Source organism: Bos javanicus, chromosome 22 (assembly GCF_032452875.1).
Source record: "Bos javanicus breed banteng chromosome 22, ARS-OSU_banteng_1.0, whole genome shotgun sequence".
Taxonomy (NCBI): Eukaryota; Metazoa; Chordata; class Mammalia; order Artiodactyla; family Bovidae; genus Bos; species Bos javanicus.
Genome location: NC_083889.1, coordinates 2,865,425 through 2,888,435, shown reverse-complemented (window position 1 = coordinate 2,888,435; position 23,011 = coordinate 2,865,425). Strand labels below are relative to the sequence as shown.

General features: G+C 39.4%; 1 protein-coding gene across 3 annotated transcripts in view; it reads right to left on the bottom strand.

Annotated features, from left to right (window-relative positions):
• ZCWPW2 (zinc finger CW-type and PWWP domain containing 2) overlaps positions 1-23,011 on the bottom strand; it is a 189,092-nt gene that overhangs the window by 147,157 nt on the left and 18,924 nt on the right. Inside the window, exon 2 of one of the 3 annotated variants that reach the window (XM_061395706.1) lies at positions 2,950-3,205. The exons of the other annotated variants lie outside the window; for them this stretch is intronic. The gene's annotated coding sequence lies outside the window, so the exon portion shown is untranslated. The remainder of the gene's footprint in view (positions 1-2,949; positions 3,206-23,011) is intronic. 3 annotated transcript variants of the gene reach the window in all.

Sequence of the window (23,011 nt, the reverse complement as noted above, 5' to 3'; positions counted from 1 at the left end):
TATGAAAGAATGACAACACATTTACAGGAGATTTGGAAAATAGAGAACAAAGTTACACAGAGTTTCACCATATAATTATTTTTTAAGCAGATAAATTAAGAATTTTTAGTTGGAGTTTCAATATAAAACTCTCAAAAAGTAATAGAATAGACAGAAAAATAGAAGGATATAGTAGACCTTAAAAAGCACTATGAACCAATTCAACATAATTAAGATTTATATAATTTTCACACAACAGTAGGATACAAATTCTATTCAAGTTCCCACAGACTATAAACCAGCAGATACTGGAACATCAGTTCAGTTCAGTTCAGTCACTGAGTCATGTCCGACCCTTTGTGACCCCATGGGCTGCAGCATTGCCAGGCTTCCTTGTCCATCACCAACTCCCAGAGCTTGCTCAAACTCATATCCATCGAGGCGGTGATGCCATCCAACTATCTCATCCTCTTTCGTCCCCTTCTCCTCTTGCCTTCAATCTTTCCCAGCATCAGGATCTTTTCAAATGAGTCAGTTCTTTGCATCAGGTGGCCCAAGTATTGGAGCTTCAGCTTCAGCATCAGTCCTTCCAATGAATATTCAGGACTGATTTCCTTTAGGATGGATTGGTTTGATCTCCTTGCAGTTCAAGGGACTCTCAAGAGTCTTCTCTAACATGACAATTCAAAAGCATCAGTTCTTCGGCACTCAGCTTTCTTTATAGTCCAACTCTCACATCCATACATGACCACTGGAAAAACCATAGCTTTGACTAGATGGACCTTTGTAGGCAAAGTAATGTCTCTGTTTTATAATATGCTGTCTAGGTTGGCCATAGCTTTTCTTCTAAGGAGCAAGTCTCTTAATTTCATGGCTGCCGTCACCATCTGCAGTGATTCTAGAGTTCCAAAAAATAAAGTCTATCTCTGTTTCCATTGTTTCCTCATCTATTTGCCATGAAGTAATGGGACTGGATGCCATGATCTTAGTTTTCTGAATGTTGAGCTTTAAGCCAACTCTTTCACTCTCCTCTTTCACTTTCATCAAGAGGCTTTTTAGTTCCTCCTCACTTTCTGCCATAAGGGTAGTGTCATCTGCATATCTGAGGTTATTGATATTTCTCCCGGCAATCTTGATTCCAGCCTGTACTTCATCCAGCACAGCATTTTACATGATGTACTCCGCATATAAATTAAATAAGCAGGATGACAATATACAGCCTCAATATACTCCTTTCCCGATTAGGAATTAGTCTGTTGTTCCATGTCTGGTTCTAACTGTTGCTTCTTAACCTGCATACAGATTTCTCAGGAGGCAGGTAAGGTGGTCTGGTATTCCCATTTCTTTAAGAATTTTCCACAGTTTGTTGTGATCCACACAATCAAAGGCCTTGGCATAGTCAATAAAGCAGAAGTAGATGTTTTTTTGGAACTCTCCTGTTTTTTTGATGATGCAACGGGTGTTGGCAATTTGATCTCTGGTTCCTCTGTCTTTTCGAAATCCAGCTTGAACATCTGAAGTTCACAGTTCATGTACTGTTGAAGCCTGGCTTGGAGGACTTTGAGCATTACTTTGCTGGCGTGTGAGATGAGTGCAATTGTGCAGTAGTCTGAACATTCTTTGGCATTACCTTTCTTTGGGATTGGAATGAAAACTCACCTTTTCCAATTCTGTAGCCACTGCTGAGTTTTCCAAATTTGCTGGCATATTGAGTGCAGCACTTTCACAGCATCATCTTTTAGGATTTGAAATAGCTCAACTGGAATTCCATCACCTCCACTAGCTTTGTTTGTAGCGATGCCTCCTAAGACCCACTTGACTTTACATTCCAGGATGTCTGGCTCTAGGTGAGTGATCACACCATTGTGATTATCTGGATCATGAAGATAATTTTTGTACAGTTCTTCTGTGTATTCTTGCCACCTCTTGTTAATATCTTCTGTTTCTGTTAGGTCCATACCACTTCTGTCCTTTATTGTGTCCATCTTTGCATGAAATGTTCCCTTGGTATCTCTAATTTTCTTGAAGAGATCTCTAGTCTTTCCCATTCTGTTGTTTTCCTCTATTTCTTTGCATTGATCTCTGAGGAAGGCTTTCTTATCTCTCCTTGCTCTTTGGAACTCTGCATTCAGATGCTTATATCTTTCCTTTTCCCCTTTGCCTTTACCTTCTCTTCTTTTCTCAGCTATTTGTAAGGCCGCCTCAGACAACCATTTTGGGTTTTTTGCATTTCTTTTACTTGGGGATGGTCTTGATCACTGCCTCTTGTACAATGTCATAAGCCTTTGCCCATAGTTCTTCAGGAACTCTATCAGATCTAATCCCTTGAATCTATTTGTTACTTCCATTGTATAATCGTAAGGGATTTGATTTAGGTCATACCTGAATGGTCTAGTGGCTTTCCTACTTTTTTCAAGTCCCTACCTTTTCCCCTACTTTTAAGTCCGAATCTGGCAATAAGGTGTTCATGATCTGAGCCACAGTCAGCTCCCCATCTTGTTTTTGCTGACTGTATAGAGCTTCTCCATCTTTGGCTGCAAAGAATATAATCAATCTAATTTCTGTATTGACCATCTGGTCAATGTCCATGTTTAGAGTCTTCTCTTGTGTTGTTGGAAGAGGGTGTTTGCTATGACCAGTGCATTCTCTTGGCAATACTTTTGTTAGCCTTTGCCCTGCTTCATTCTGTACTCCAAGGCCATATTTGCCTATTACTCCAGGTATCTCTTGATTTCCTACTTTTGCATTCCAGTCCCCTATAATGAAAAGGACATTGGTTTTTTTTTTTTTTTGGAGGCGTTAGCTCTGGAACCTACCCAGGGACATAAAACAAGGTGCAAAAATTTCTTGGTCTAAAGGTTTTGAACTCATATAGAGTCTATTCTCAGTACTGTAGAATTGTATTAGAAATCAATACTAAAAGATATCTGAAAATAACCCACATATTCTCAAGTGCAATGTGACACTCACCAAGAGAGATCTTTGACTTAGCCACTGAAAGCCTCAAGACGGCAGCCTACCAGGCTTCCCCGTCCCTGGGATTCTCCAGGCAAGAACACTGGAGTGGGTTGCCACTTCCTTCTCCAATGCATGTAAGTGGAAAGTGAAAGGGAAGTTGCTCAGTCGTGTCCGACTCTCAGCGACCCCATGGACTGCAGCCTACCAGGCTCCTCCGTCCATGGGATTTTCCAGGCAAGAGTACTGGAGTGGGCTACCATTGCCTTCTCTGTAGAAAAACACAGACGGTGGTTTCAGAGAAGAAAGAATTCAAATGAAAAATTAATATCAAATATACTTTAAAAATCTCATGTATTTGGAAATTAAATGTTCATTTTTAAATGATGGATGTATCTAAGTCATAACAAGGAAAATTAGAAAATATTAACAACAGAATAAAAAAAAGAGAATTTATCAGAATTTGGTACATGAAGCTAAAGCAACTAAATACAATGTATGGAAACAAATAATGGACACTAGCATAAAATTGTGTGATATTTCAACAATATCTGTACTTTAGTTAATCATACTGTATCACATATTAATTTCTTATTTTTTACAACACAGTATTTCTTTATATTCTCAGAATTGGATTAAAAGTTTCAAGGCTCATCAACATTTTTTAAAAATCACTAAGCTTATAAGCTTTCTAGATTTTTAGCAGTAGTATGAGATGCCAGAATAAATGGACCTATATCAAAGCTTTAAGTGAATATAAATGAGAAATCTAGCATTCTATTCACACTCAAACAAGTGGAATCAAAATGTATTTTTTATCTAGGCAAAAATTCATACATTTTCTAAAATGTGTATGTTATACATACTATACATATACATACACATATATGTATATAAAAGCTTTTCTACTATACTTGATAAAGGCTTGAGAAAGAACAACAACAAAAAAAGAGACAGAGAAATTAGAAAACATAAACTAAATGAAATGGGAGCATTGACCATGAATAGAAAAAGTAAAACAAACTGGATAAAGGTAAAAGATTATCATATAGTCCAGTTGTTCTTAAACATGGCTGCTCTTAAGAATCATATCTGAAGGTTTGGAGAAAGAAAACAATATCTGGGCATTTTTACTTTTCAAAGAGTTCCAAGATAATTCTAATATGCATCTGGATTTTAAGAAGCGATTACAAGTTTTTCTATTATGCCGGGAGCCGGCATATTGCATATTGAGTGCATACTGCATATTGAGTCCAGCACTTTCCACAGCATCATCTTTCAGGATCTGGAATAGCTCAACTAGAATTCTATCACTGCCAGGAGCCAGCGTGAGGAACTCTGCCCATGGCAAAGGTCATGAGGAAGGAGGCTCGGCATACGCAAAGGCGGGATTGAGCCTCAGGAGTCCCCCTGGAAATTCTCGAGCATCTACCCCCAAAACCAGAGTGTGCCTACTTTCTGCTTTGTGCTTTCACGTACACCTCTGACTTTATGGGGGGCTGTCCCCCACTACCTCTCTCTGAAAAAGAGTTAGCTTACAGCTCCAGTTAATAATTCCTGGGTGTGACAGTGTTTCAACCTACAAACTCCTTTGGAAGTCCTCTAGCCTGCCTGAATAGGTTTTTCCGGCCACATGTGATTGCTCAGAGCCTCCCAACTGTGAGAGGCAAGAGATGTTCTGAACTGTCTAAACACAGATTCCTTTGAGTAGTTAAAAGATTGATTAGAAATTGTATTGGTGAAGGGTTTTTCACTTGTTAGGCCAATGTTTGCTGCTAAGTCTCCATACCCCTTACCTACTGTGTCCTTGGCAGTGTATTGATTGATATAATGGGTGTATAGAAATGTAAGTAGTAGCTTCAATGTTTGTAACCTTGGACCCTTGAGTTAATTCTTTTCTTGATTGAGCCCACCTCACCTTTGCCCTATAGGAATGCAACTTTATCCAATGCTTTTTTGGAGGCTGGTGCCTGACTTTAGAATAATCACCTTTAGAGAAAAATAAGTTTCTTAAAATGTTAACAGGCCTCCTGGCCAGAAGACGATGTAAATCACCTAAACTTTTGCATATGATAAGTTTGAAAGCCTGGCTTCGATTAGGATCAGGAACTGCTGTCCTTGGATGATTCTACCCCTTCCCCCATTATCCTCTATGCACAACTTAAGGTATAAAACTACTTTGGAAAATAAAGTACGCCTTTTTATTCACCGAAATTTGGTCTCCCCATGTCATTCTTTCTTTCACCTTCTGGCTGAATTTTTCCTCTGAGGCGGGGAAGCTCGTCAAGCCTACTAATTTTGCCTGGGCTTCTAAGATCTGACCGGGGAGACCTTAGTGTCTCCTCTCCTTCGGGAGAACGGGAGGACGCCTGCAGCCTTCGTAGGTGACATAAATTCCCTGCTTTGGAATTTTATTCAGCCTCTTTTCTTCACTGAATTTCTTCGCTGAGCTATCCTTATTTCACCACTCTTTATATCCTTAATAAACGTTTAATTTAGCAGTTGTTTTCTGATCTCACCGACGCCATCTCCACTTCGAATTCCCTGGATCCACCGGGGCTGGACCCCGGCACTATTAAATGTTAGTTTTGTGATATTCTATTATTTTCTGTTAACCAATCATGATACATGGTATCAAATGAATAATAATTACATAATCACAATAGTAGAAGATGTTTATCAGTTTTAACAAGCAATAGCCAGACCAAAAAAAAAAAAAAGATAATTACAATTGCAAGCCATAATGGGAAGAGGGTTAATCTAACAATATAAAATAATTACATAGAATCTGAGGGGTAGAATGACATGGTAAGTAGAAGTGATGTGATAACATACATGCACGTGTTTTCATTCACTTAGCCAGTCTATGTCTTTTGGCTGATGCATTTAATCTTTTTACATTTAAGATAAATATCAATATGTATGATTCTATTACCATCTTCTTAATCATTTTGGGTTTATTTTCTGTAGATCTTTCCCTTCTCTGTGTTTCCTGCCTAGAGAAGTTCCTTTAGCATTAGTTGTAAAGCTGGTTTGGTGGTGCTGAATTCTCTTAACTTTTGCTTGTCTGGAAAGCTTTTGATTTCTCTGTCAAATCTGAATGAGAGTCTTGCTGGGTAGAGTATTCCTGGTTGTAGGTTCTTCCCTTTTATCACTTTGAATATATCGTGCCATTCCCTTAAGGCTCGTAGAGTTTCTGTTGAGAAATCAGTTGATAACCTGATAGGAGTTCCCTTGTATGTTTTTCCCTTGTTGCTTTTAATATTTTATGTCAGTTGGTTTACTGTGTGTGTTGGTGTGTTCCTCCTTGAGTTTATCCTGCCTGGGGCTCGCTGTGCTTCCTGGACTTGGTTAACTATTTCCTTTCCCAATTTAAGGAAGTTTTCAGCTACTATATCTCTTCAAATACTTTCTCAGGTCCTTTCTCTCTCTTCTCCTTCTGGGATCCATATAATGTGAATGTTAGTGCATTTACTGTTGTCCCAGAGGACTCTTAGGCTGTCTTCATTTTTTTTAATTCTTTTTTCAGTATTCTGTTTTGTGGCAGTGATTTCCTCCATCCTATCTTCCAGGTCACTCATCCATTCTTCCAGCTCAGTTATTCTGCTATTGATTCCTTCTAGTGAATTGTTCATCTCTGTTTGTTCTTCTGTTCTTCTAGGTCTTTAGTAAACATTTCTTGCATCTTCTCTATTCTTCTAAGATCCTGGATCATCTTCACTATCAGTATTTTGCATTCTTTTTCTGGAAAGTTGTTTATCTCCTCTTCATTTAGCCGTCTCTCTGGGGTTTATCTTGTCCCTTCATCTGGAATATAACCTTCTGGCTGTTCATTTTGAATAACTTTCTGTGATGTGGTTTTCATTTTAGCAGCTGTGGAGTCATGGTTCTTCTTGCTTCTTCTGTCTGCCCTCTGGTGGATGAGGCAAAGAGGCCTGTATAAGTTTTCTGGTGGAAGGGACCTCTGGTTGAAAACCTAGGTCTGGCTCTAGTGGGCAGGGCCTTGCTCAGTAAAGTTTTAATTTGGTTATCTGCTGATGGATGGGGCTTCCCTTCCTCTCTGTTAGTTGTTTAGCCTGAGGGAACACAGCCCTGGAGTCTACACGTTCTATGGTAAGATTAATGGCAACCTCCAAGATGGCTTATGCTAAGGGCCACCTCCCAGACTGCTGCTGCCAGTGACTCCGTCCCTGCAGCAAGTCACTGCCGACCCACACCTCCACAGGAGACCCTCTAACACTAGCAGGTAGGTCTGGTTCAGTTTACTGTGGGGTCAGCGCTCCTTTCTCCTGGGTCCTGGTGTGCATAAGATTTTATTTGTGCTCTCTAAGAGTAAAGTCTCTGTTTTCCCCAGTTCTGCGGAAGTCCTGTAATCAAATGCTGCTAGTCTTCAGAGTCACATTCCCTGGGGATTCCCAATCTCTTTGTTGGATCCCCAGGCTTGGAAGTCTGTTGCGAGGCTCAGAACCTTTACAACAGGGGGAGAACTTCTTTAGTATTATTGTTCTCCAGTTTGTGGGTTGCCCATCAGAGGGTATGAAAGTGAAGTCGCTCAGTCATGTCCAACTCTTAGCAACTCCATGGACCGTAGCCTGCCAGGCTCCTCTGTCCATGGGATTCTCCAGGCAAGAATACTGCAGTGGGTAGCCGTTCGTTCCCTTCTCCAGGGGATCTTCCTGATCCAGAGATCAGGTCTGGACCTCCCACACTCCAGGCAGATACCTTACCATCTGAGCCACCAGGAGATCCCAGTGGGTACGGGGTTTGACTTTATCATGATTTCGCCCTGCCTACTGTCCTGCTGTAGCTTCTCCTTTTTCTCTGGACGTGGGGTTTCTCTTTTTGGTGGGTTCCAGCATCCGCCTGCCAATGGCTGGTCAACAGCTAGTTGCGATTTTGGTGCTCTTTCAGGAGAAGGTGAGCACACGTCCTTCTCCTCTATTGTGAGCCAATCTCCCATATTTCTTAATTTAGCCATTCTGGCTGTTATTCCTCAAAAGTCTTCTATTCCCCCTTGCTGAATTATCAGCTTGTCTCCTGTATTTAACCATATATCAGAGTCAAATTTCACCAGCCACCCTTTCATAATATCTGTGTTAAATCTTGTCAGCTCTGAAGACTTGCTAAACTTTATTAGCTCTGCAGTAAAGCTAATACTGTGTTGGTTTTCAGTGTTTATTCTGTCTCCAGTTCACATACAATCTCCTTTGATTTGGCAATCATATTAAGCCTAAAAGCTGTATTTCTTACCCAGTTTTAACATCCAACATTCTTCATCACCTTCAATCCCCATCTGGAGCCTTCTGATAGAAGTCTGATACCTTCTATCATCTTTCATGAGAGATGCTTTGATAACTGTCTTCAAGACAATTAAATATACCAGATATGAATTCTCTTTGGCAAATGTTCACAGAGTGTTTCACTGTCCTTCCCACCTAAGCAGCCCAATATAATTATAATGTTATCAGCTCTGAAGTCAGGCAGTCAAAGAGGAGTGCACAATCTACCAATTTAATAGTTGTATAACTGGGAGAGACATTTAACCTCATGATTGTATCTGTAAAATTATATTTTATAAGAGAGGTTATAAAGATAAATTAAAAAATAAGTATATGTAATAAAGAACAGTTATAGTAATAAAAGTGCTTTTGTGGCAGGGACAGTCAAGTCTGGAAGTTCCCCCAACACTTCCAGAGTTGTAGACTTTTTCTTTTTTATTCTTAGGAAAATTCCATGAAGAAAATCCAAAATATAGATAAGGAAGGTGAAGACTATAGTAACAAAGAGATAGGATTGTACTGGGATGAATCTGAAGACACTGTGTATCAGTCTACAAAGTTTAAAACTATGTAAGTCTACAATTCTAACATTGTAAAGAATTATTTTAAATTCTCACATACTATTGACCAAAATATAAACTGGTAGAAACCTTGGGAAGGAAATTTTGAACTATGTAACAAAAGCCTTTAAAATGTATTCACATAGTAATAGTATTTCATCAAAGTTAAATTGATGATTTGGGTATCTATATTGTAGTCATGTAAGAATAAAAATATGTCTGTTTTTGGAAACAGCATACTGAAGTATCAAGTGGTTGAAAGATTGCATCTACAAGTTTTTGTAAAGACTGTACTCTCTGCTGTGTGTGGGCAACAGCATGACACTAACACAGCACACATGTGAGCTGCCACTCCCATGGCCACCTGTGAGCTGGGAATGGGCGACAGCAGGTGGGCATTGAAACTAACCATTGTTAGTTTTATGTGTCAGCTTGGCTGGGTCAGGGTACCTAGATATCTGGTCAAGTATTATTCTAGATGTTGCTGTGTGAGGGTGATTATTTTTAGATGAGATTAACCTTTAAATTGATAGGTTCTAAGTAAAGCAGATTACTCTTCACAATGTGGACAGGTCTCATTTAATCAGTCAAAGGCATTAATAGAAAAAAAAACCTGACCTCTCCTAAGCAAGAAGGAATTTTGTAACAGAACTAACTGCCTTTGGACTTGAAATGCAACTCTTTCCTGAATCTCTAGCCTGCTGGCCTAACCCATCACACTGGACTTATTAAGACACCACAATCATATGAGCCAGTTCCTTAAAAATAAATTTCTCTCTGCACACACACACTGTTGGTTGTGTTACTCAGGAATTACCCTAACACATGGGAAAGTAGCTCACTTAATGAAATACAGCAGCTGCTTTCTTTAGTAAGCAATCTTCTGGGTATTGTCAAGTTTTTATCAGATTCCAAAATTAGACTCCAGAGATCCAAAAGAGCTAATTTTAACAGTATTTTCCCCCTAGTTTAATCATTGCTTCAGTGGAGGAACAGATCTTTTTAAAGTTCCCTAATCTGCAATTTTCAGTAATATCACTACAACTTACTTAAATGATTCTCAAATATATGGTGAATTATATATTTTCCAGAATCATTACTTTCAAATGTTAACATTGAGAATATTTGGGAAATATTCTCTCTTCTGTTTCTGAAACTTTTCTCTAAGTCTTTAATTAAATCAAAATAAAGCAATTTCTAAAATATAGCCTTTTTAGAGACTGGTTCAAGATGGGCAACTGAATACAAGCCAAAGCCTTCTCACGCCACCCCAAAGTGCCTGGAAATTAAAGAAGATTTTATCTCCAGATCACCTTACCTGCCTCCTGAGAAATCTGTATGCAGGTCAAGAAGCAACATTTAGAACCAGATACGGAACAACAGACTGGGTCCAAACTGGGAAAGGAGTACGTCAAGGCTGTTTTTGTCACCTTGCTTATTTAACTTATATGCAGAGCACATCATGCAAAATGCCAGGCTGGATGAAGCACAGGCTGGAATCAAAATTGCCAGGAGAAATATCAATAACCTCAGACATGCAGATGACACCACCATTATAGCAGAAAGTGAAGAGGAACTAAAGAACCTCTTGATGAAAATGAAGAAGAGAGTGAAAAAGTTGGCTTAAAACTCAACATTCAGAAAACTAAGATCATGGCATCTGGGCCCATCACTTCATGGCAAATAGGTGGGGAAACAATGGAAACAGTGACGGGCTTTATTTTCTTTGGCTCCAAAATCACTGCAGATGGTGACTGAAACCATGAAATTAAAAGACACTTGCTCCTTGGAAGAAAAGCTATGACCAACCTGAACAGCATATTAAAAAGCAGAGACATTACATTGCCTACAAAGGTCTGTATAGTCAAAGCTATGGTTTTTCCAGTGGTCATGTACGGATACGAGAGTTGGACCATAAAGAAGGCTAAGCACTAAAGAATTGATGCTTTTGAACTGTGGTATTGGAGAAGACTCTTGAGAATCCCCTGAACTGCAAGAAAATCAAACCAGCCAACCCTAAAGAAAATCAGTCCTGAATATTCATTAAAAGGACTGATGCTGAAGCTGAAGCTCCAATACTTGGGCCACCTGATGCAAAGTACTGACTCACTGGAAAAGACCCTGATGCTGGGAAAGATTAAAGGCAGGAGGAGAAGGGGATAGCAGAGGATGAGATAGTTGGATGGCATCAAACATGAGTTTGAGCAAGCTCCGAGAGTTGGTGATGGAGAGGGTAGCCTGGCGTATTGCAGGTCCATGAGGTCGCAAAGAGTCAGACACGACTGAGCGACTGAACTGAACTGATCTCCATATCCCCTTAAAGATATAATAGTAATAAACAAGCAGGATCCTCAGGTCTCCAGAAACTATGAGAAATCCTTTCAAGAAAGAAAATACATGGAATGAAAAAAAAAAAATACACGGAATTAAGAGGGGGACACCACAGCCCAACACACCCACAGGAAAAAAAAACTCCCACAAAGATGTAGGCTGGTTCAAGGGTGTGCTAAAATAATGAATGCAGGAGAGTCTGGGACAAGAGAATGACTTGCTGAAGTACTAAGTACAGCACACAGGGTCACCTCTGCTCAGGTCAGGCTTTAAGCCACAGAGATGTCTATTGTCAGATGGGGGTAGACAGGCAATCCCAGGAGTAAAGGTGGAAACAGAGCTTCAGGAGGTCAGCAAAACCCAGGAAAAACAGAGGGTTCTCACTACCCAGAAGCAGTGGCTGGCTCACCTCATCCAGGAGCTCTGTGTCAGCCACTCTTTCAGATTTGGAGAAAAGCTAAAGTAAACCAAGAATTCATAAATAATCTCAAGTATATAGTTGAGCATTCAATCACAGCAAAGAGAAAATCCAAAACTGAAGGAGAGGATACAAATCCAACAAAACAAACAATTCATTACGTAAAAAATGCATGTTTAATAAACTAAATAGGATGGCATTTTAGAATAGCCACTAACTTCAGAAATATATGAAATGATATTATTTAAAAGAATAAGAGAATATCATGGAAATTTAAAGTTTGACCACTGAAATAAAAAAAATCAAATGATACACTATTAAAATGGTCAAATAAAAATCAGTAAACTGTACGACTAAGCCAAGGGTTTTTCACAGAATGCAATCCAAAGTTTAAAAATGATGTATAAGACAAATGAATAAGCTAGGAAACAAACAAGTGAAAAACAAGCACATAAATAACCAACAGAGTTGGTTATGATCAGTGTAGGCTGCCATTAAAACAAACAACGAATAGACTGGTGACTTAAACAACAGAAAACAAGCTGACTTTCTCACAGCTTTGGTGGCTGAAGCTCTAGCTGACCTGGTTTCTGGTGAGAGCCTCCCGGCCTGTGACCGGCTACCTTCTCACTGTGTTTTCTCTCACACAGCCTTTCTCTGGTCCATGACCAGAGAGAGCGAGCTTTCTGGTGTCTCTTCTGATAAAGCAACCAATCCTATAAGATCAAGTCCCTACCTTTTATGATATCATTTCACCCTAACTACTATCCTTAGAGGCCTGATCTCCAAACACAGTTGGAGATTAGGGCTTTACCATATGAATTTAGGAGCACAAAAACATTCTGTCCACAATAATCAGTAAAACAAAAGCTGGGTCTTTAAAAGGAGAAAATTCAGAAATAAACCATATTAGAAACCTACCTGCAAACTATAGAAAAATTTAAAAGTTCCTAGAGGATACCTTATATATATTTAACATAGTTTAAAAGTCAGATAGAAAGAATGTAAAAAAGAAAAATCTATGTTAATCTCCTTTAGGAAAGTAGATTTTAAATATCCTAGCTAAAGCAGATCAGATCTGAAAAGTAAGTCAGATGTATTAGAATATTAAGAGAAAAAGGGATCATGGCTAAATTGGCAGTGAGAAGTCATAGTTAATTATTCCAACACTGGTCCCCTCCAACCTGACTTCCCTCACATGTTGCATCAGACAAAGCTCCATGGACACTGGCTATAGCTCAGAGCCCAAAACAATCAATACTGATCAACCACAACATGCGCACACCAGGGCCACCTCTACCCCTTCATGCCAGGGAAGGGGATGCTGCTAGCCCAATCTGTATACTGGTGTGGTCGACTGTGAATTAAGCATGGTGATCCTGCTGCTAACTTGCAGCATCCCACAACTGTAACCACTTGTCTTAGATGGCCCAACAACCCTCAATGCCATGCTGTCAGGACAGTGCTAGAATCAAAGTTCTACCACATTTTATTACTACTGTATCCTGGTCCAATCATGCCAGGGCAAATCATGTGTTTCTTTAATTATTCATTAGAAGCTCCCCAGTTCAATGGTCAAAGGCTCTATAATGATAAGTTGCCCTATGGACTGAATAGATTGTGCTATATTCTGCTCCAGAGTGAAATGAGGCAAGGGAGGCTCACCATTAAATTACTGACTCCGTCCTTGTGAGGGCTCTCTAGTAATACTGACCCAGCTAGTCTGACACGTGGGCTGCTGGGCTACTCGCACTGTTTGCATGACATGCCATGTTACAGATTAGAGAAGGAAAACCATTATGATCATCTTCATATTTACCTCCCCCAAACAAGTGAGAAATTTAACATCCATTCACGATTTTTACAGCAAAAAATAAAGTTCAATCCCAACCCAGCATCATTTACTAAAACAAATTCTGAGGTGACTAAATAGTGAGGTAAAAAGTATCAAACATAGACAGAATTGAAATATGAATGCATTTGTATGCAGAACACAAAAAAGTCATAAAAGAAAAGACTTTTGAAAATGTAGAGATTAAATGTTTTCCCAGAAGGAAAAAGTACCGAATTTTTAGACTAGGAATTATAAAATTATATAGTACACCCATAAATGGCTCACTGCTTATTATTATTTATACTAATTTTGAAATCCAGTTTTAAAATTAAGCACTGAGTCACATTTTTATAAGGTATGCAAAATGTTCTTTCCTCATTAGAAAAAGTCTGAACTGGAGACTTTTTGTCCTTGAACTTTTAGAAAAGCAGCAGTGAGATACTTTTGTTTGAGAGCAAATGAGAGACTTTTAATGAAGATTTTAGAATTGAAGAGCTAGACTTTCAGCATCCATCTGAATGTTTAGAAATCCTGACTAAAATTGATTCCCCAAACCAGACCACTTGGTATTAATGCATATCTCTTTTCTTTTAGTAGAATTTTTCTTTAATATAAAATGAAAATAAAATCTTAATAGGTTAAAACAAGCCAAATGCCCACCCTACACACATAAATACCTTAGAGTCACCTAAATCCAGAGTTAAACCTAAATTGTGCAAGTTTTCAGTGAAATCATAAGTCATACAATCCAAACAAAAGGCAACTGCAGACATACATGGTGAGCCCTCCACGGAACGCACCCCAAGCAGCATTAGCCTGTGTTCCGTGCCACCGTGAAGACCTGTGCATCTTATTTGCTCACATAGTGCAACAATTTAATAGAATACATTAACTGCTAGGTGATGATGCTTTGATACTGTTCATATAGCATTCCTTATCTTAAATGATGTGAGTTTTCCAGAAGAGGAGCTTTGGTTTTGCTTTAGAAATCTCATCTAAATTAAACACCTTATTAAATATTAACACAGAGGGAGGTGACACAGGACACAATACAGACAGTCAAGTCACCTCTCTGCATATATAGGAATAACTTTCTCCTTCGAGGTATTTACACTGGAAAGCTTAGTGTGGCCTGATTAATATTTCAGTGGTAAAATTTTTAGTGATCAGAACCTTGGCAAAACTAGAATTTAAAAATTGTTAACAAATATTTCTAGTGATAAGACTATGGAATTATTACAAATTTATTACTATGAGGGAAAGCAATCATCTTTAAAAAAAATGCCTCAGTCACTGCTACTCAATATAGAAGGATAAAACTCCATAATTAGCCATAATCTCTGTCCTCTGAAATTTCCCTAGTATCATTCATTAGAAGGGGATTTACAGTTGTGAGAGCACTTTATAGCTACATTCAGCTTTCCTATGAAATACTCAGTTATCTTAAACACTATGTATACTTTTTTCTCTTAGTAAACTTGATACCAGCTTCAGAGTTTGTGGAAATGGAAAAAAAGAATCATCATCTATTATCATTCTAGAAATGATTTTTTGGTAGAATATCAAGTATACAAATCAAAAACAGGATAGGCACTACTAGGGCCTAAACTGTTCCCCCCACCCCCAATTTATATGTCGAAGTCCTAAACTTCAGTTTGGAGAAGACAATGGCACCCCACTCCAGTACTCTTGCCTGGAAAATCCCATGGACGGAGGAGCCTGTTGGGCTGCGGTCCATGGGGTTGCTAAGAGTCGGGCATGACTGAGCGACTTTACTTTCACTTTTCACTTTCATGCATTGGAGAAGGAAATGGCAACCTACTCCAGTGTTGTTGCCTGGAGATTCCCAGGGACGGGGGAGCCTGGTCAGCTGCTGTCTATGGGGTCGCACAGAGTCGGACACGACTGAAGTGACTTAGCAGCAGCAGCAAACTTCAGTTATCTCAGAATAAAAGAGACAAGGTCCTTAAAGAGGTAATTAAATTAAAAAGAAGTCATCCGGGTGAGTCTTAATCCAGCCTGACTGGTGCCCCTATCAGAAGAGGCGATCTGGACACAGACAAGCACAGAGCACAGGAGAAGACAGAGGTCTAGGAGCCAAGGAGTAGAACCTTCCCCCAGGATCTCAGGAGCCAGCCCCGCCACACCTTGATTGCAGACCTCTGGCCTTCAGAACCCTGAGAAAATACATTTCTGTTGTTTAAGGCATTATCTTTAGTACTTTATCATGACAGACCCAGAAAACATATACAGCCACTCCTGTCTTTCCAAAACTGAAGTAGTTTTTTGTTCCCTTTTTCTGTAAGCCTCAGTCATCATTCCTCAGTGGAAAAGGGTGGTGGTCTGGCCCTGCTCCTCCAGCTTCTCAGAAACTGCTTTCTCACTGTTGCAGAGTGGCTTAAATAGATGTGTGTTAAGGAGGACTTTCCCAAATGCCTATAAAGATAAACCCACAACATATTTCCTGCCTTTCCCAACATGTGAGCCTGAAAATTAAAGACAGTTGTCTTGTTAAAACCAGAAGCCATCTTTGCACAAGGGCCATCATCTGAGTGGTAACTGGAACAAAAGCCTGGGCTGGAGCAGTACCTGAGAGGGGACTGCAGGCACCAGAACTGTGACACTGGAATTCTTCTTGCAGTTTAGTCATCTCATGGCTTCTTCATCCCTTTCCAGACAGAGCTTACACTGTCTTTGGCTTCAACACAGAGCTCAGACCAGCCTGCCCTGATATCTATCACCTGACTCTAGATTTTGGTTTTTCATCCCACTGGCAGCTTTTCCTGTCTTTTCACAAGCAGCACTCCACCACTGCAAACCTGCTCTGAAGGAGTCTCCTGGAACTTAGACAGCTCTAGAAGTCCTTTCAGCATTTACTTCCACTCAAGTGAGAACCAGAGAACTGAGCTCTGCAAATATAGCAGCCTTCTACAGTGCAGTACACCCTTGGCTTGTGAAACTCAACATCTTTACTTCTAGAAATAGTCTTCCAAAAGCTGCCATTCCATCCCTATCTTCAGTAATGCTCCTGTGGTGTGACGTGTGCCCTAGGCCATCCCCCGGCCCACATCCAGGCCCTCCCTCCTCAACCGCGTTATCTAGGATGACTGCCTCCCGTAGCTCTCCATCAGACTACTTTTTTGGTTTTGCTTTTAACAAAGCAGCAGCACACAGCAAAGCTCCAAAAGCCCAAGGAAGGGGCAGAATCCATGGCTGTGGGGGAGGTAAACTGGCATTTGCTGCTGCTGCTGCTAAGTCGCTTCAGTTGTGTCTGACTCTGTGTGACCCCATAGAAGGCAGCCCACCAGGCTCCCCCGTCCCTGGGATTCTCCAGGCAAGGACACTGGAGTGGGTTGCCATTTCCTTCTCCAATGCATGAAAGTGAAAAGTGAAAGTGAAGTCGCTCAGTCATGTCCGACCCTCAGCGACCCCATGGACTGCAGCCGACCAGGCTCCTCCGCCCAAGGTGCTAAAGAACATTTAGTATGTAAGTGCATTCTAAACACTTGACAGGACATACATGTAAAGACACAGAGATTAAACATACAGTTTACCTTCCCCTCCTCAGTTTCTATTTCTCAGTTTTTCTTTCCTCCTGGGAACTTTAGCAGATAGCTAACAATGCAGACCTGGAGGAGCTGAGAACACTCCTTGTAGAAGAAAAAACATGGAGGTGCTATCAGATTATATTTGAAAGATTACAGCAGAAGAGAGGGAATGAAGTAAGGAAGTGATTGGTCAAGTTGAAAAAAAAAAAAGGTGTAAATGTTTTTGTGTCTCCTGGGTATGTACTTGGAGTGGAATAGCTTGGTCATTGTTGTTGTTCAGTTGTCAAGAAGTGTCCAACTCTCTGGGACTCAATGAACTGCAGCATGCCAGGCTTCCCTGTCCTTCACTAGCACCCTGAGTTTGCTCAAATTCATGCCCCTTGAGTCAGTGATGCAATCCGACCATCTTATCCTCTGTTGCCCCCTTCTCCTCTTGTTCTCAGTCTTTCCTGGCATCAGGGTCTTTTCCAGTGAATCAGCTCTTTGCATCAGGTGGCCAAAGGACTGGAGCTTCAGCATCAGCATCAGCATCAGTTCTTCTAATGAATATTCAGGGTTGATATTTTAGGATTGATTGGTTTGATCTCCTTAATGTCCAAGGGACTCTAAAGAGTCTTCTCCAGCACCACAATTCAAAAGCATCAATTCTTCGGCACTCAGCCTTCCTTATGGTCCAACTCTCACATCCATACACAATTACTGGAAAAACCATGACTCTGACTGTACAGGCCTCTGTCAGTACAGTGATGTCTCTGCTTTTTAATACTGTCTAGGTTTTTCACAGCTTTTCTTCCAAGAAGCAAGCATCTTTTAATTTCATCGCTGCAGTCACTGTTTATGGTGATTTTGGAGCCCAAGAAGATATACTGTCAGTGTTTCTACTTTTTCTCTGTTTGCCATGACTAAGATGCCATGATCTTAGTTTTTTGAATGTCGAGTTTTAAGCCAACTTTTTCACTCTCCCCTTTCACTGTCATCAAGAGGCTCTTTAGTTTCTCTTCACTTTCTGCCATTAAAGTAGTATTATTTGCATATCTGAGGTTGTTGATATTTCTTTTGGCAATCTTGATTCCAGCTTGTGATTCATCCAGCCAGGCATTTCACATGATGTGCTCTGCACTTAAGTTAAATAAGCAGGGGACAATATACAGCCTTGATGTACTCCATTCCCAATTTTAAGCCAGTCTGTTGTTCCACGTCCAGTACTAACTGTTGCTTCTTGTCCTGCACACAGGTTTCGCAGGAGGGAGGAAAGGTGGTTGGATATTCCCATCTCTTTTAAGAATTTTCCACAGTCTGTTGTGATCAACAGTCAAAGGTTTTAGCATAGTCAGTGAAGCAGAAGTTTTTCTGGAATTCCTTGCTTTCTCTATGATCCAGTGAATGTAGGCAATTTGATCTCTGGTTCCTCTACCTTTTCTAAATCCAGCTTGTACATCTGGAAATTCTTGATTCATATACTGCTGAAGCCTAGCTTGACAGATTTTGAGCATAACCTTGTTAGCATGTGAAATGAGTGCAATTGTACGGTAATTTGAACATTCTTTGGCATTGCATCTCTTTGGGATTGGAATGAAAATGGACCTTTTCCAGTCCTGTGGCTGCTGCTGAGTTTTCCAGATTTGCTGGCTTATTGAGTGCAGCACTTTAACAGCCTGGTCATAGGCTGACTCTATGTTGAACATTCTGAGGAACTGTCCAAGTGTCTTCTCCAGTGGCTGCACCATTTCACATTCCCAGCAGTGACTGTATGAGGGTTTCCACTTCGCATCCTCACCAATACTTGCTATCTGTCTTTTTTATTACAGCCATTCTAGAAGGTGAGAAGTGTTTTCTCATTTCAGTTTTGATTTGTTTTTCTTGTATCTAATGTTGAATATCTACATGTGTCTTTCGGGCCATTGCTATATCACCTTTAGAGAATTGTTCTCTGCCAATGTTTAAAATTGGGTTACTTGCTTTTTATTATTAAGACATATTTTAGATACTAGACCGTTATATCTTTTCAAAAATATTTGAAAATATTTACTCTCATTCTGTGTGTTGTCTTTTCACGTTCTTGATAGCAGCACAAGAGTTTTTAAATTTGATGAAGTCAATTTTTGTTTTTTCTTTTGTTACCTATGATTTTGAAGTCAACATAAGGTTTTGCCCAAGCCGAAGTCAGGAAAATTTACTCCTGTATTTTCTTCTAAGAATTTAATAGTTTTAGCTTTTATATTTAAGCCCTATGATCCATTTTAATTTAATCTTTTAAAATATTACAAAGACATTCTTACAACTTGATTCTTTTCATGTGGCTATCCAGCTGTCCCAGTATAACATTTGTTGAAGACTGTTTTCCCATTAAACTGTCTTGGCATCCTTGTTGAAAATCAATTAAGTCTAACTCTAAGGGTTTATTTCTGGACACACCATTCTATTCCACTGATGTATTCCATTCTTACAGTACTAACATAAGAATATACCATGAAAGTACCATATGAACGGAAGAATGCATCATGGAATAGAACTGTCCTGATTACTGTAATTTTCTAGTAATTTTTGAAAATGGAAGTGTGAGTCTTCTACCTTTGTTCTTTTTCAAGATTGTTTGGCTCTTCTGAGTCCCTCAACTTCCATATGAGATCTGGAAGTTTGCCAATTTCTACAAAGAAGTCAATGGAAGGTTTGACAAGGATTGCATTGTATCTATAGATCAATTGAGGGAGTACTGTCATCTTAACAATATCAAGTATTCCAATCCATGAACATGAGAAATCTTTCCATTTATTTAGGTCTTCCTCAAAAATGTTTTATTATTTGCAGAATATAAGCTCTGCACTTCTTGTAGAAATTATTCCTAAGTATTATATTCTTTTCATACTATTGTAGATAGAATTTTCTTAATTTCACATTTGGATTGCTGATTGCTAGTGTACAAATATACGCTTGTATATTGATCCTCTGACAACTCTGCTGAACTGGCTTATTAGTTCTAGTGGTTTTTTACTGGACTCCTTAGGATTTTCTATTTACCAAATCATCTACAAACATAGAAAAGTTTACCTTTCCCTTTCAACCTGGATGCTTTTAATTTCATTTTCTTGCCTAACTGCCCTGGTTAGAACCTGGACTATAATGTTAAAACTGGGAAGACTGAGCATCTTGCTTTGTTCCTTATTTCATCATAAAGTGTAGTGTTGTCTATGAGTTTTGTGCAGATGCCCTTTCTGATTGAGGAAGGCCCTTTCTATTCCTAGTTTGTTGAAATTTGTTTTTAAATCAGGAAAATGTGTTCAGTTCAGTTGCTCAGTCTGTCTGACTCTTTGCGACCCCATGAGCTGCAGCATGCCAGGCCTCCCTGTCCATCACCAACTCCCGGAGTTCACTCAAACTCACGTCCATTGAGTCAGTGATGCCATCCAGCCATCTCATCCTCTGTCATCCCCTTTTCTCCCTGTCCCCAATCCCCCCCAGCATCAGAGTCTTTTCCAATGAGTCAACTCTTCGCATGAGGTGGCCAAAGTACTGGAGTTTCAGCTTTAGCATCAGTCCTTCCAAAGAACACCCAGTCAATCAGCAGATGAATGGATAAGAAAGCTATGGTACATATACACAATGGAGTATTACTCAGCCATTAAAAAGAATACATTTGAATCAGTTCTAATGAGGTGGATGAAACTGGAGCCTATTATACAGAGTGAAGTAAGCCAGAAAGAAAAACACCAATACAGTAAACTAACGCATATATATGGAATTTAGAAAGATGGTAACAATAACCCTGTATACAAGACAGCAAAAGAGACACTGATGTATAGAATAGTTTTTTGGACTCTGTGGGAGAGGGAGAGGGTGAGATGTTTTGGGAGAATGGCATTGAAACTTGTATAATATCATATATGAAATGAGTCACCAGGCCAGGTTCGATGCACAACACTGGATGCTTGGGGCTGGTGCAGTGGGATGACCCAGAGAGATGGTATGGGGAGGGAGGAGGGAAGAGGGTTCAGGATGAGGAACACATGTATACCCGTGGCAGATTCATTTTGATATATGGCAAAACCGATACAATATTGTAAAGTTAAAAAATTAAATTAAATTAAATTAAAAACAAACAAACAAACAAAGAACACCCAGGACTGATCTTCTTTAGAATGGACTGGTTGGATCTCCTTGCAATCCACGAGACTCTCAAGAGTCTTCTCCAACACCACAGTTCAAAAGCATTAATTCTTCGGTGCTCAGCCTTCTTCACAGTCCAACTCCCACATCCATACATGACTACTGGAAAAACCATAGCCTTGACTAGACAGACCTTTGTTGGCAAAGTAAGGTCTCTGCTCTTTAATATTCTAAGTTGGTCATAACTTTCCTTCCAAGGAGTAAGCGTCTTTTAATTTCATGGCTGCAATCACCACCTGCAGTGATTTTGGAGCCCAAAAAAGTTTTGTTAAATGCTTTTTCTGCATCTATTGGATGAGATGATTGGATGGCATCACCAACTCAATGGACATGGGTTTGGGCAGACTCCAGCAGTTGGTAATGGACAGGGAGGCCTGGTGTGCTGTAGCTCCCTCACAAAGAGTCAGACACGACTGAGCGACTGAACTGAACTGACTGACTGAGATGATCATGTGGTTGATCATCAGTATACTGATACGGTATACTATACTAATTAATTTTCAGATGTTAAACTAACTTTAAATTCCTGAGACAAATTTCGTTAATCATCATGTATGGCATTTTTTAATATGTTGCTGGACTTGGTTTGCTAGTATTTTGTGAAGGATTTTTGTCTCTACATTTGTAAAAAATAACGGTCTATTCTTATCATGTCTGATTTTGGTATCAGAGTAGATGGATTTGATTTTAAATTCTGTGATTACAAACCTTAAAAGGATACTCAATACTTCTTTATAATTCTACCATAACAATTTAGGCGAAGTCGCTCAGTTGTGTCCAACGCTTTGTGACCCCATGGACTGTAGCCCACCAGGCTCCTCCATCCATGGAATTTTCTAGGCAAGAGTACTGGAGTGGGTTGCCATTTCCTTCTCCAGGGGATCTTCCTGACCCGGGGACCGAACCTGGGTCTCCCGCATTGCAGGCAGACACTTAAATGTCTGAGCCACCAGGGAATCCCTCTAATTCTACCATAGTTGCCTTTAAGTATACTTTCCTGTTCATCTAGACAATTTCTCTATTGAAAACATACTCTTCTGCCTCCCCACCTTAGCTAATGACCCTAATTAGGAAATATTTCCATGAATTCAATTATTGTTTTCATCTGGGATCAATCACAAGCACATAAACAAACATACACAAAGACTTAAGCTTAGCTCACAGGCTAGGTTAATGTGAAGATACATCAGAACAAACCTATTGTCTCCACATTTAAGCCTCTTGTGATGAAAATGGAATTGTTCATCTGCCTTAAATTATACTTCCCAAGCTATATTTTTCAATATTCTGGATAATGTGATCACAGTGTCAAGCTATCATGGAGTCTTCCGCTCTTATATGCAGAATATACTTGAAATATGTTTATCAAGTATTTTGTACAATTATAGAAATGGCATTAAAGACACAAATTTTAAAATAGTTTTGACTAATAAAAAATTACAGTGGACTAAATCTTACTAGTTGGTGATGGACAGGGAGGCCTGGCATGCTGCAGTCCATTGGGTCGCAAAGAGTCAGACACGACTGAGTGACTGAACTGAACTGAAACTTTACTAGTAATCTGGCTATTTAATGTTTGTGAGTCTTAACTTTAAATACTGAATGTCATAACCAATATATTGTTAGAATATATGTCTTGTTAATATGTTCATAAGATATGGTGAATAAGTTAAAGAGAAATAGGAAGATTAATAGATAAAATAAGAATACAATACAATACGAAGTTTTAAAATACTTCTTTACAATTTTAGGTATGATTTAACTGGTATTCTAATTACTTATGGCCATAATTAGTGTTACTAAATTTGAAATTATTATAAATATTGTTCTATAAGAACTGAATAGTCTCTATGTCCAAAACTATAACTTTTTTTTAAATTATTAAAATGAGACACCAATTATTTCAAAGTCTATAGTAGCAATAGCCTACTATTGTATAATGA